Source organism: Phalacrocorax aristotelis, chromosome 1, assembly GCF_949628215.1.
Source record: "Phalacrocorax aristotelis chromosome 1, bGulAri2.1, whole genome shotgun sequence".
Lineage (NCBI taxonomy): Eukaryota > Metazoa > Chordata > Aves > Suliformes > Phalacrocoracidae > Phalacrocorax > Phalacrocorax aristotelis.
The window spans coordinates 32,416,174-32,427,841 of NC_134276.1; positions in this window are offsets into that span (position 1 = coordinate 32,416,174).

Sequence of the window (11,668 nt, forward strand, 5' to 3'; positions counted from 1 at the left end):
ATTGAGGAGGGGGATGAGAAACAAAGACAAAACAACAGCTTCCCCCTACCTCACCCACCCTTTTTCCCAGGCTTAACTTGACTGCTTCATTCCTACCTCTTCTACCTTCCCCTCTGCTCCAGGTGGTGCAGGGGGATGGGAAATGGGGAGGGATTGTGGTCAGTCCGTAACAGTTCCTCTCTGCTGCTCCTTCCTCCTCACCCTGTGCCCCTGCTCCTGTATGCACCCATCCTGTGGCCTGCAGTCCTTCAGGATAAACCTGGTCCCACATGGGCTCTCCAGGAGACGTAGTTCCTTCAGGAAATATCCATGTGTTCCAGTGGGATCCTTTCCAGGGGCTGCAGGGGAGTCTCTGGTGCCTGGAGCAACTCGTCCCCTTCCTCCTTCACTGACCTTGGTGTTTATATGCCCCCCAGCCCCTGCCTATGTGGTGTTTTGCCCTTTCTTAAATATTTCCTCAGAGGTACCGCAGTCTTGGCTGAGGTGCTCAGCTGTGCCCTGCAGGGTGGGTCCGTCAGAGCCGTCTGGAAGCAGTTTGTCTGGCCGGGGCAGTGTGGTCTCCTCACACAGAGGCTGCCCTGCAGCCCCCTACTGCCAGCACCTTACCACTTACACCCACTACACCACTCTAGGAGTTTCTTTCCAGAGCACTTAAAAACATGAGGAGAGGCAGTGAGTGAGCAGGAGAGATGTTCCTGTTTAAATCCACCCTCATGCTTGCAGATTCAGTCCTTGCCTAAAGGTGGAGTGCTGGAAGTTGAAAGGAGCTTTCTTTCTAGCCTGGTTGGTTACTTCTGATGAAACTGGGTGAGGCAGCAGCCCCTGCCTTCAGGAACCCAGAGCAGCTGCTTGAACCTGTTTGTGCCACATACAAAGTACCAGCGAACAGAGAAACCCCAGAACTTGAAAGCACATACCAAAGTTCTGATCTCTCCAGGGGGGTAGTCTTAATATTTTGAATTGGTTGTTCTCATTTTGTGCTTTGTTCTTCCTCTCCTCACCCGCTGGTTCCAGCCTTTAGTAAGGAGAAAGATCAGCTGTTTGTTACCAGGGTCTGTGTAAGTTCACCTCCGTGCTAATGCTCACAGTACTAGTAAGCTAACTCTTCCACTTAGCGATTTTTCCCTGTGGCCAAAACCAGCTTACCTACTTAACTGCTCAGAAGTAGGATTATCATCTCTTACTCAAGATCACCAAACGGATACTGACGTAGGGTAAGACGTGGTGAGAAAGAGCCTGCTTATGCAGCTGACTACTTAATGTTATGCAAGAGTAAATTCTCATTTAAGTTGGGTGCTGGACTAACTGAATCACATGAAGGGCCTTGCTGTAGGGATTTTCTGCTTATGAAGGAGCTCACTTGAATAATCCTTCTGTGGGATAACCTGCAGGGCAACTGGATACATGGTTTTGATTATTCATGAATTTAGAAGAGCTGACCTGGTTTCTGGCTGTACTTTTCACAAATGCACAAGTGTCACTAAACGGTAGTGGTACGCAGGAGGGGGAACATCAGAGAGTGAGTTTCATACATCAAGTGTTGATAGTTTACGTCCGCTCTGTTCAGTCCAGGTCTCCACAGAGCCTGTGCAGCTTATCCTGACTAATTGTTGCTACGTACTGCGATGTGTGTCACAGCAAGGGATGATCCTTGATGAGTTTAAGTAGCTGGTGGAAAGCGTAAGACCCAAGAAGATCAGTACACTGGTAATCCAAGTAAAACTAGTTTAAATGTTCTGCTGCTGAAGCTAAAGTCAGAAGGACCAAGTTGTGAGGTGCCAACAGGTTGGTCACCAGTTGGAAGGAATAAGAGACCATTATTTGCTGCTTTTGAGGGGGTGGTGCTCTTGACCGTAAGGTCTGGAGGAGGGTCGTATCAAAACCACATTCTTGCGTGCTGGTGTCAGCACAGTTTACCACAGGAACATGCTGAGGCCATTCACCCTGAACCTCTGGTGAGGAGCAAGGCATGAGTGACCAGACCTGCAGCCACAAGGTGTTGCTGAGGTGAGAGTTTCTTCCTATCAGCTGCTATCCTGGGACAGCATAAAGCAACCACAATAAAACTGAAAGCATGCACTGTATCTTTCTGTATTTGGTGATAAAGTGACTTGCACAGGAAGGGGTGACTTCCGTGCTACAAACCCTTTAGGTGTCTTTAGGGCGTAGCCGTGTTCTTTGAATTGAGTTTTGAGACTTGTTAAGCTTCTTAGATCAGTATTATGCTCTTCCTGAGCATACCTCTGTGGATAAGTACTGAGTTTGATCATTTCTGAGGTTAAACCAGATGATAAGGCACATGCAAGATAAGAACTTTGTAAGAAACAAAAGCTATATGGCTACAGTGAACTTCCTTGCAGGAAGGAAAATCCTACATGTGGAAGCTCTGATTTCTTTGAGGGGAGAAGACACAGAAGAGTAAGGCTGCCTTACTCAGGAGTTGGGCCAGTTCAAAATTAGCTGCCTGCTAGCTAGAAAGCTGAACATGTTTCACACAGGGCAGTGACGAGACACATGACTCTTCAGCTAGGGGATGAAAGGGAATTGTCACACCTATCTGTTTGCCTGAGCTACGAGGGCCGATGCTCGTGCCTAACAGCGGGTTTCCGTGATGCCATGTGGGTGCAACAGGAGCACCGCTGAGGACCCTACTGGAGGAGCACGCTTGAGGACATAAGAGGCAGAGAAACCTATTTCTATTTAACTGCCTGCCTCACTCCACAGGCAGAATTCAGGCCAAGACAATTTTATTAGTAATTTCCATAGGAGCAGGTTTTCAAAGCAACACAATACCAATATCTCACTCTTGCTGTTAACAATTTTACCTGCTTTTCCACTAGTTCCTTCTTTGTACTGATTTGTTGTATTTTTCCTCTTAGTTTCAGTTGTGGGTTGTCTGGAGAGAGACATGCTTTGCTAAGGCTTTGTACAGGGTATTGCAGCCAGGATCTTTGCTGATACATCATACAGCTCTTACTGTAAATAATAGAATAATACTAATTGCCAGGTGTGGTATGGTCTTACAAATACAGGTCTTATTGCAACTGTAAGCAAGTATGTCAAGTAATTAAGTAGTTTTATGTCCCCATATAATTCCAGGGATGTCTGTCACACCCATTCACTTTAAGAGAAGAAAATATCTGTGTGTTTTATGAGAAATGATTTTTTGTCTGTTTTTGCACACAGAGTACACAAACTCCCTTCAGCAGAAGGCCTTCACCTCTTCATGTGCCTATTTTCATGTTTTTATCTTTTCATGTTTTTAATTTTTTTTTAAGGAAATCTATTTCCCCACATTTGCTCCGTGACTGCTGCTTAATATAGTTTTCTTTCAGGCCAGCAACCTGAATACTTTGAAAAACACCTGAGGTCTTCTTTCTAAGATATCAATTGGACTTATGTGGTTTAGCATTGACATAATCATTGGTATCCTTTGGTCTAGAGTATTTGCCCTCCGTCACGATTCTGAACAAAGCTACAACACCCTTTCATTTTGTACGTGTAAGCACCATGGCTGATCACATGTTGTCTTTCAAAGATTGCAAAACCAGGAGGTCATTAAGGGAAACCTAATCAGTAAAGGAGGGAAAGGAGAGGTAGGGAATAGACTTACAAGAAAGGCTTGGATAGCATACGCTGTAGTGGAGCGTGGAGAGAGCTGAGCAGCTCTGCACTGAATCAATCCTGTCTAGAAAGGATGACAGTATTTTACATTTGACTAGATTAAAAATAAAAATGCAGGTTAAACCTGTTATCAGTAAATTAAACTTGCCCAGGACTGGTCTCTGGTACTGAGGGCTGGTGGCGCAACATGGGCCAAGTTTAAATATGGCATGCTTTTTTTTACCGTGGGGTTCCCAAATCTAGCGTGCCTATTGTGAATGGGCCCGTGTCCATGCTAACCCCTGACCTGTTTTTGCTTTCATGGGCCAGAGTTCTGCCGCGTTCAGTCTTAACCGTTTGCCAGTGTAGACATCCATGATTTAATTAGAAAAATCCTCTATGGCTGTCATTGGTTGGTGTAACCACTCACGTGCTCAGGGAAGTTTACAGCTTGGTAGCTGCCAATTGCTCACTTTCCACAAAATTATGGAATCTCCCTAAATTTATTTTTGTCCAACAAATTGCTGAAGTTTTGTTATTTTAGGGCTTTTGATGGAGTGTGTCTTAAGACAGAAGAAAAAGAAAGTATTTTTTCTTTATCTCTGCTATGCAGATTTCCCTTCAGTGTAGCATTTAAGGTTCATTTATTTGCAACCAAACCAAACCCAGTGCCAGCCTAATAAAAACTGCTCCAAGGGTGGGGCTGAACAGCACGGGGATTTGTGGGCCAAATAAGTTCCCTGAGTGTGCTGAATATACAGGGGAAGGAGTACCAAAGCACCTTCTGCCTGAAAAACCAGCTGGTTTAAACAGAACAATTGTAAGCAGTTGAGGAATTGCCCAGCTGGTTCTGGTGAGCAAAAGCCAGGTTCTCTATGACCTTCATGGACCTAAGGGTGAGTATGTGTGGAAATACCGTGTAGTACCTGTGTAGGGGCAGGCACAAATGGTAGGCGCAGATTGCCACATCGACAGGGAAATCCGACACAAGAAGGCAGCAAGAGTTAGGCAGCGAAGTAACCGAGTGTCCAGCTGTGGCGGCTATATCCATGGCATGGATTTTTGTGGTGACAGTGCACATTCCAAGGACCTGGTGCAGTGCAGAGCAGGCCAGACCCCAATGGCCTGGATCCCATAAAAAGTGCTGAAATCAGGATTAAGGAGGAACGGAGTGAAAAATTGCTGTCTTATGGGGGCCCTAATTTGATGGTCCTTTCCAGTAAAAATTTTTCCATTGCCTGGAGGTCTCCTCCCCCTCAGGCCCAGAATTGCCCTGGTCTGAGCAACTTGATCCTAATTTCCTGCCTGAGCCTGCCTGGGATTTGGAAATGGGGAACTCTCCCTGAATGACGGACAGATGCTCGCTCTAAGACAGGGCTCAGGAACAGGGTGAAGTGCTTGTGGAGCATCTTTCAATGTCAGCTCTTAGCTGGAAACATAATTTTATTCAAGTGCCTGTCTTGTGCCCCAGCACTGTGTTGCTGATGCTGTGAACGGAGCAGGATCTGGACCCACCCAGAACTGTTTGGACAATGGACATTTGTAGGGACTGAGCTGGTCTGGTTTTTGACAGCTGCTCCCACTGTCCCTGTGTCACTTATCTGAAATTGTCTGACTCATCTTAATTCCCCAAGCAGCAGCAGTTCCTCTGGAATTTCTTTCTCTGCTATTTTAGTCAAGACCTTTCCAGTTGTTGGTAGAGGCAAAATGAAACTGAGAGGTAAACCTCCAAGGATACCAGACCCTCTTCTCATAGGCCTGTTTTATTCACTTTCTAAACCATTTTTACCTCTTTACAGCCCAGATGAACTTCTGTATGAGATGTGCTCCTTATGATAAAGCAAATAATATAAAAAACCAAAATACTTTTCTATTCAATAACCTAAGAATGGAACTGGGGAAGATGTTAGCCCCCAAAAAAGGGAAGGAAATTCATTGAAGTGTTGTCAGCCTGAAGAAAAGAAAAAGTGCTGTAGAGCAGCACAGAAAGGTCCTTGGAAAGACCTGCCTGCTGCCTTAGGAGACAACACCAAGAAGCATTCCCTGGAAGAAATCGCAGTGCCTTGCATAAAGCCGAAGGAACGTGGTGTTGTGGTCACTTCAAAGCAAGTCAGTGACTCTGCTGACAGGCTGCTATTGCTCATCAATGAGTGTGGTGTGGGAAAGGAGAATTTATGTGCCTCACCTGGAACTGGGAGCTGTTTTATTGTGCTCTCATCTTGGTCCAACAGTTACTGAAAATCTAGTTCCCCCTCCCTGAGTTCTCAGAAGGCGAAACTAAATCAAAGTGGGAATGGTTTTACTGGAATAGGGTATGTTTTCAGGCCTCCTACACATTTCATGGATGAGACAAAAGAACGTGAGTAATAGTTTATGTGCCAAAACAGCACAGAGGATATATCCATACTTCTGTAACAGAGGATTTCCTAAGCTAACTCAGACCCTAGTAACACCTGGCTGCAACAGCCACGTTCCTCTCACAGGAAAACACCTTGGCACAGCGCTCACATGGCCAGCATACCGTGCTGTATCATGCTAGAAAAAAGTTTGTGGGTCTGTGACTGAAGCAGAGCCCCAGGGCTACTTAAAAGTGTAACAAAAGATTGAGAAGTCACTGAAGTAGGAACATGATGAGATGATATGACGACCAATTGGAGAAAAGTGTTTGTGTCATTTTGTGGACAGGAAAATGCAGTCAAGCCGGGGCTGAAACAGCCCTGAGGAAGTTGATGGTACAGATGGAAGCACACACCAGCATCCTGAGCAGAAGAGCATCTTTCTTCTCTAACCTTGAGAGGCACAACAGTGATGGAGACAGACTTTCTCAGGAAGGATGAAATGCACAAAGAAGGGTGAAGGGGCCCCATCTATTCCCTATGGTGAAGAAAAAATTGATTCTCTTATGCTTCATCAATTTATTAGTCAACATGTTAACAGCACCACTCACTCATCACCTTTCCCTCTCAGAGTCTGCTTAACAAGGAGGATCTTGTTGCCCCAGGCTCCCCTCTAAATGCCTTTGAAGCCACCTGGCTCTGTCTCCTTGTTGAATAGCACTGCATTCACTGTAGTAGGGCTCCTTCAGTAGGTCCCAGCGGTCAGGCACAAGGGCTGTATCAGAGCTAGACAGGCTGGACTCCCTGCCTGACTCCAATCTCCAGGACTTGACAGACTGATGGGAAAGCAGAAATAGCTACCAGCATATCCTACACACTTCCTATTTCAAAACTGCTTTCTGGCTGGTTAACACATGCGCTCGCTTCCCCTTTTACAGAGCAAATGTGCACAACTGCTGCTCCAGCAGGTGCTGGGTGGAGATGGCTATGACAATCCTCCAAGTCCTTCCAATTTCCGCTTGCTCCTGGCAGGAGATGGGGATATCCACAAACAGCCCATCTACTGTTTCTGGATCTGGCCTCTGATGCTGGGTCCAGGGCCTGTCTCCATACTGGTCTTGCCCCAGCACTGTGCTGAGTGCTCACCAAAGGAATATGATGAACTTACTCGCTTATTTTCCCAGCAATTTTCCTCACATTTTTGTCTTCCCAGACCTCCTTTCCATGGGGAAAGTCTTCAGGCCAACCTATGCCATCCTTTCCCCTCTGAGTTCCTGCAGGCACGTTGTTTACTCCTACCTTCCCAAGGGTTCTTAGCTTCCACAGCCACACGTTTTCCCTCTAGCATTTTCTCCCCTCTTCTAGCATCTGCCACCAGTGGTTGTCCAGAGCCTTCAGCATTCCTTCCTTCACACCTTACCTGCCAAGAAGGTTTACCTTGGTGCCTGCAGCTCATTGCCTCCAGTCTCTCCTGGGCATTCATCTCAGGCCCAAGTACTCTCCTGCTCTCTAACCCTGTTCCTCCTCCAGAGGAGCAACCCAAAGAACTCTAATTTTCCAGCGCATATCACATAAATAAGCTTTGACTATTACTAAGAGAATTCACTCTCTCTGCAACTGAAATCCTCACCACTCTCTGCCAGCTACCTTTTCACTACTCATCCTTTCTTCCAACTTGTCCTGACTGCCAGTGAAGCCTGAAACACGTTTCAACAACTTAAGTATGACTCTGTTTCCCATTGACCCTTGCTTGCGTATATAAACTTCCCAGTCCAAGGAATTCAGAATTGCAGTCAAGCTTACAGGAAAAAACCTGTTTATGATGGTGTAAGACTAAGGTAGCTCACACTTTTGCTTCCTGTATCGTACTGAGGACAGAACACAAGCACATGCTTTTTTGAAAGAAGAACTTGATTGTAAATCCTCAGATTTTATAATCCAGGGAGTCACACTGGTTCTAGATCTAGAAATGCCATTTACCATGCGTCATGAGAAAATGACACTTCTTTATCTTCAAACGTGGGCTGTGACCACATGTGCTGCAGTATCTGACTGTCCTTAGGGCGCTATTTGCCAAGTCAACAAGTCCATAGGTGCTTCCAGTCTTTTATGTGCATTGGGTCTTACCAGGAAAACAAATGCTGAAACCATGCCAGTGCCTAAGGGCAGATTTCTCAAAGAAAACCTATCATCCAAATTTGACAGCAGATGGCATGAAACTTACCTGCTGGTCCTGCCACTCTGCTGTGTCATGGATCATTTCAAGCACTTCTCATGCAGGGATGGGGGGTGGGAGCTGGTATTTACTGGTTGCCGCTAGCTCATCCTGAATAACCAAGGATGTTGTACAAAACCGTGTCTGATGAATAGATAACTTGTGGCTACACAGGATTTCTCTCCAAGCTCTGTCTGAGTCAGGGGAAGGAGGAACAAGAGGAAAGTTGCTGACACTGAATCATTTCTCTTTCTACACCAGTGAAATAAAAGCTGACCCAGGGATTTCCTGCTTTTTGCAAAAAAAAAATTCTTAGTCCTCTCCCTCCCCTCTGCTAAGAAGGCATCAGAATGGGGGTGGGGTAGGGGCTGTGGAGGGGGGCTCGGTGTGCTGATCCCTGCATTTGCACCATGACATGCAGTGTTAGAGCATTTGGCACCTGGGAGTCACAGAGTGAGAAAGAGGTCCCAGGGTCGTGCTGAGGCTAAGCGGTGAGGGTGCCACGGTGCCACTCAAGCAAGAGGCTCTGGCATGGCATATGGCCCACCATGTGGCGGTTCATCCACTGGGGCTGCAGAAAACTGTGAAATTTATACATAAGCTCGAGCTTCTAGTTACGTGTGATGGTTTTAAGTTGCTGTAGGTGGCCAGTCTGGTATTTAATGGTCAGTTAGTGATTGCACGAGTAGGTATGTTGTCGTGCCTGGTCCTGGGCTTCTCAGCCACAGGCAACTGGACACTGAAAAATAAGACATGACTTAAATTTTGCCCTGTGTGTTGCTCGAGGACTTTGCCCTAAGCCAAGATGAGGGGCAAGAAAGGAATGAAGAGGGGTGTGTTTCACATGTTGATCAGAAAGATGTGCCTTGACCTCCAAAGGGATTTGGCACAGTTCACAGGCAGGAAGACCGAGGAGCTCAGCGACTTGTATCTGTTCACCACCTCCCTTCCCCTCAGCCTCAATCAATAAAGCAGAAACCTCCATTTTCTTCTCACTGTGAGAGGAGCTAGATGCTGGCTCAGCTGGACCTGGACCCCGGAGATGGCTCAGTGTAGATGGCATAGGAGATGGGGCTGTTGCAGGTGACAGGACTAGCTAGGAAAGCGTCTAAGCGTGCTGAGATCAGTGAGGGGACAAAAAGAGGAGCTGGTAAGAGTGAAAAGCGAAAGCTTGGAACAGCAGGAAAAAGTCTGTTGGAAGTTTTGTAAATCTGATGGAGCAACTGTACAGTGCTGTTAAGCACAGATCGTTGCAGTTTTTCCTGTTGTAAGCTTCACTTCACTCCCCCTGCAAACACATCTTTCCTATGCTTGCCTAATGCACAACTGGGCTGCAGCAAGTGGTTGCTTCCTGGGACGAGGACACGCTCCAGAACCCAGAACAGACCAGGCGACCGCACTGCGCGCTCCAGCTGGCCCAACAACCCAGCCCTGTGTGTGTCGCCCTAGAAACCCGTCTGTATTTCACAGGTACGAAATGCCACGGGTGTAGCCACACAGCTGAAGAATGCAGTACACCGTCCTCAGTCATTGGCTTTTCCTCTGTAAGCAGTGGGAGAGGACATGCCTTCAGTTGTTATCTGTGGCCCAAATCCTCCCCGATGGCTGTGCAAAATCAGTGCATGGGTATATGGCACCCACAGCTACCTTACCCTCTGTGGGCAAAGGGAAGAGCTCTCGGAGTGTCTTGCTACACCATCTGTATTACTTGCACCCTTAAGCCACCTTCCAGCTGACTAGAGCAGTGAACTGAGAAAGGACTTGCAATAAAAAGGCTCCATCCTATCTAACTCTGCCTGACTGTACAGGTGTGTCCACACACACCTCCTTGTACACACATGCACACACAGAGGCGTGTTTAAAGGAGCAGGACCCAACGTAAAACCATCGAGAAATGCCAAGTTTGACTTTGGATGAATTACGACCTCTTGTCTCAAAAGCAGGCCACATTCATGAGAAGCAGGAATGCTGCCTGCACATTGATCGCCCAGAAGCCGTTGCTGCGCTATCTAAACATGACGTGAAAGAGTTATATTTTTAATCATCTTTTGATAAAACATGGTAATGATTTTTCTTCCAACCTCACTGAAGCTTTGTTCTCTGCCTCCAGGGTACACAATTTCAAAATCCCAAGTTAGTGGGAAGATCAAACTGAGGCCCTCAGCACAAGTTGGCTGTAATTTTAAGCTTTTCCAGTTGTCTTTTTGAGGAGCTGTGTAAGCACGAGCTCTGTATGTAGGCCATCACATGTAAAATATGATGCCTATGCTCCAGCGTGTGGGTCAGATGCCTTAAGTTACACTGCAATAAATACAGCTAGTGATATGCTCAAGTATAGTTTTAGGGGGTGGATCTCCTCATAACACTAGCCTGACATTTAAAGGTGTGTTTGGAAGTGCCCTGGGTGAAGGGGGAGGCAAATGAGGCTTGAAGACCTTCACGGAGGAGATGAGGGAAGCACAGTGTTGAACTGAAAGGCTGCGATTCCCAAGCAGCAGCTTTGTTCACGTTTGAATGGTTTGATCATAATTTTAATTTCAGTCTGTCACAGAAACTTCAGGACATGACTAGCTCCTTACCCCTCGCTCTGCAGGGTGAGAGAGACTGGAATCGATTCAAACAGTTTAAACCTCAGTCATGTCACTACCTCATCACACCATGCTACCTGTATAAAATTAATAAAAAAAAACCCAACCCAGTTTCACAAAGCATTACAACTTCACAGGAAAAGTACCACTAGAGGGGGCTGGTTGTACATAACGCAATTTAAGTTTCTGCTCACAGCTTTGGTGCCTCCATACCACTGCAGGTATGCGGCCGATGCAGCCCTGATGGACACCACCGGCCTGTGCAAACACGCCTCAGTGTAGCTGTAGCCACATAAACTGCAAAACCTGCCCAGAATCAGGGGCAGCACCCAAAGGGCTAAGCTTGGCCACGTTGCATTGCTGTGTTCATGCTGCTGTCTACACCAAAGGTGCCTCTGCAGAGCCACCCCAAGCTGGACCCCAGTTCAAGAAGGACGTGGAGCTGCTTAAGCAAGTCCAGCAGAGAGCTACGAAGATGCTCAGTGGACTGCAGCATCTCCCTTATGAGGAAAGGCTGAGAGACCTGGGTTTGTTCAGCCTGGAGAAGACTGAGGGGGGGATCTCATCAATACCTATAAATATCTAAAGGGTGGGTGTCAGGATGATGGGACCAGGCTCTTTTCATTAGTGCCCAACAAGAGGACAAGGGGCAGTGGGCACAAGTTGGAACACAGGAAGTTCCACCTAAACATGAGAAGAAACTTCTTTCCTGTGAGGGTGCCAGAGCAGTGGCACAGGCTGCCCAGGGAGGCTGTGGAGTCTCCTTCCCTGGAGACATTCAAAACCTGCCTGGATGTGTTCCTGTGCCCCCTGCTCTGGGTGTGCCTGCTCAAGCAGGGGGTTTGGGCAAGATGATCTCCAGAGGTCCCTTCCAGCCCCTGCCATTCTGTGGTTCTGTGATGTGGGCAATGTTCATCCCAGGGAAG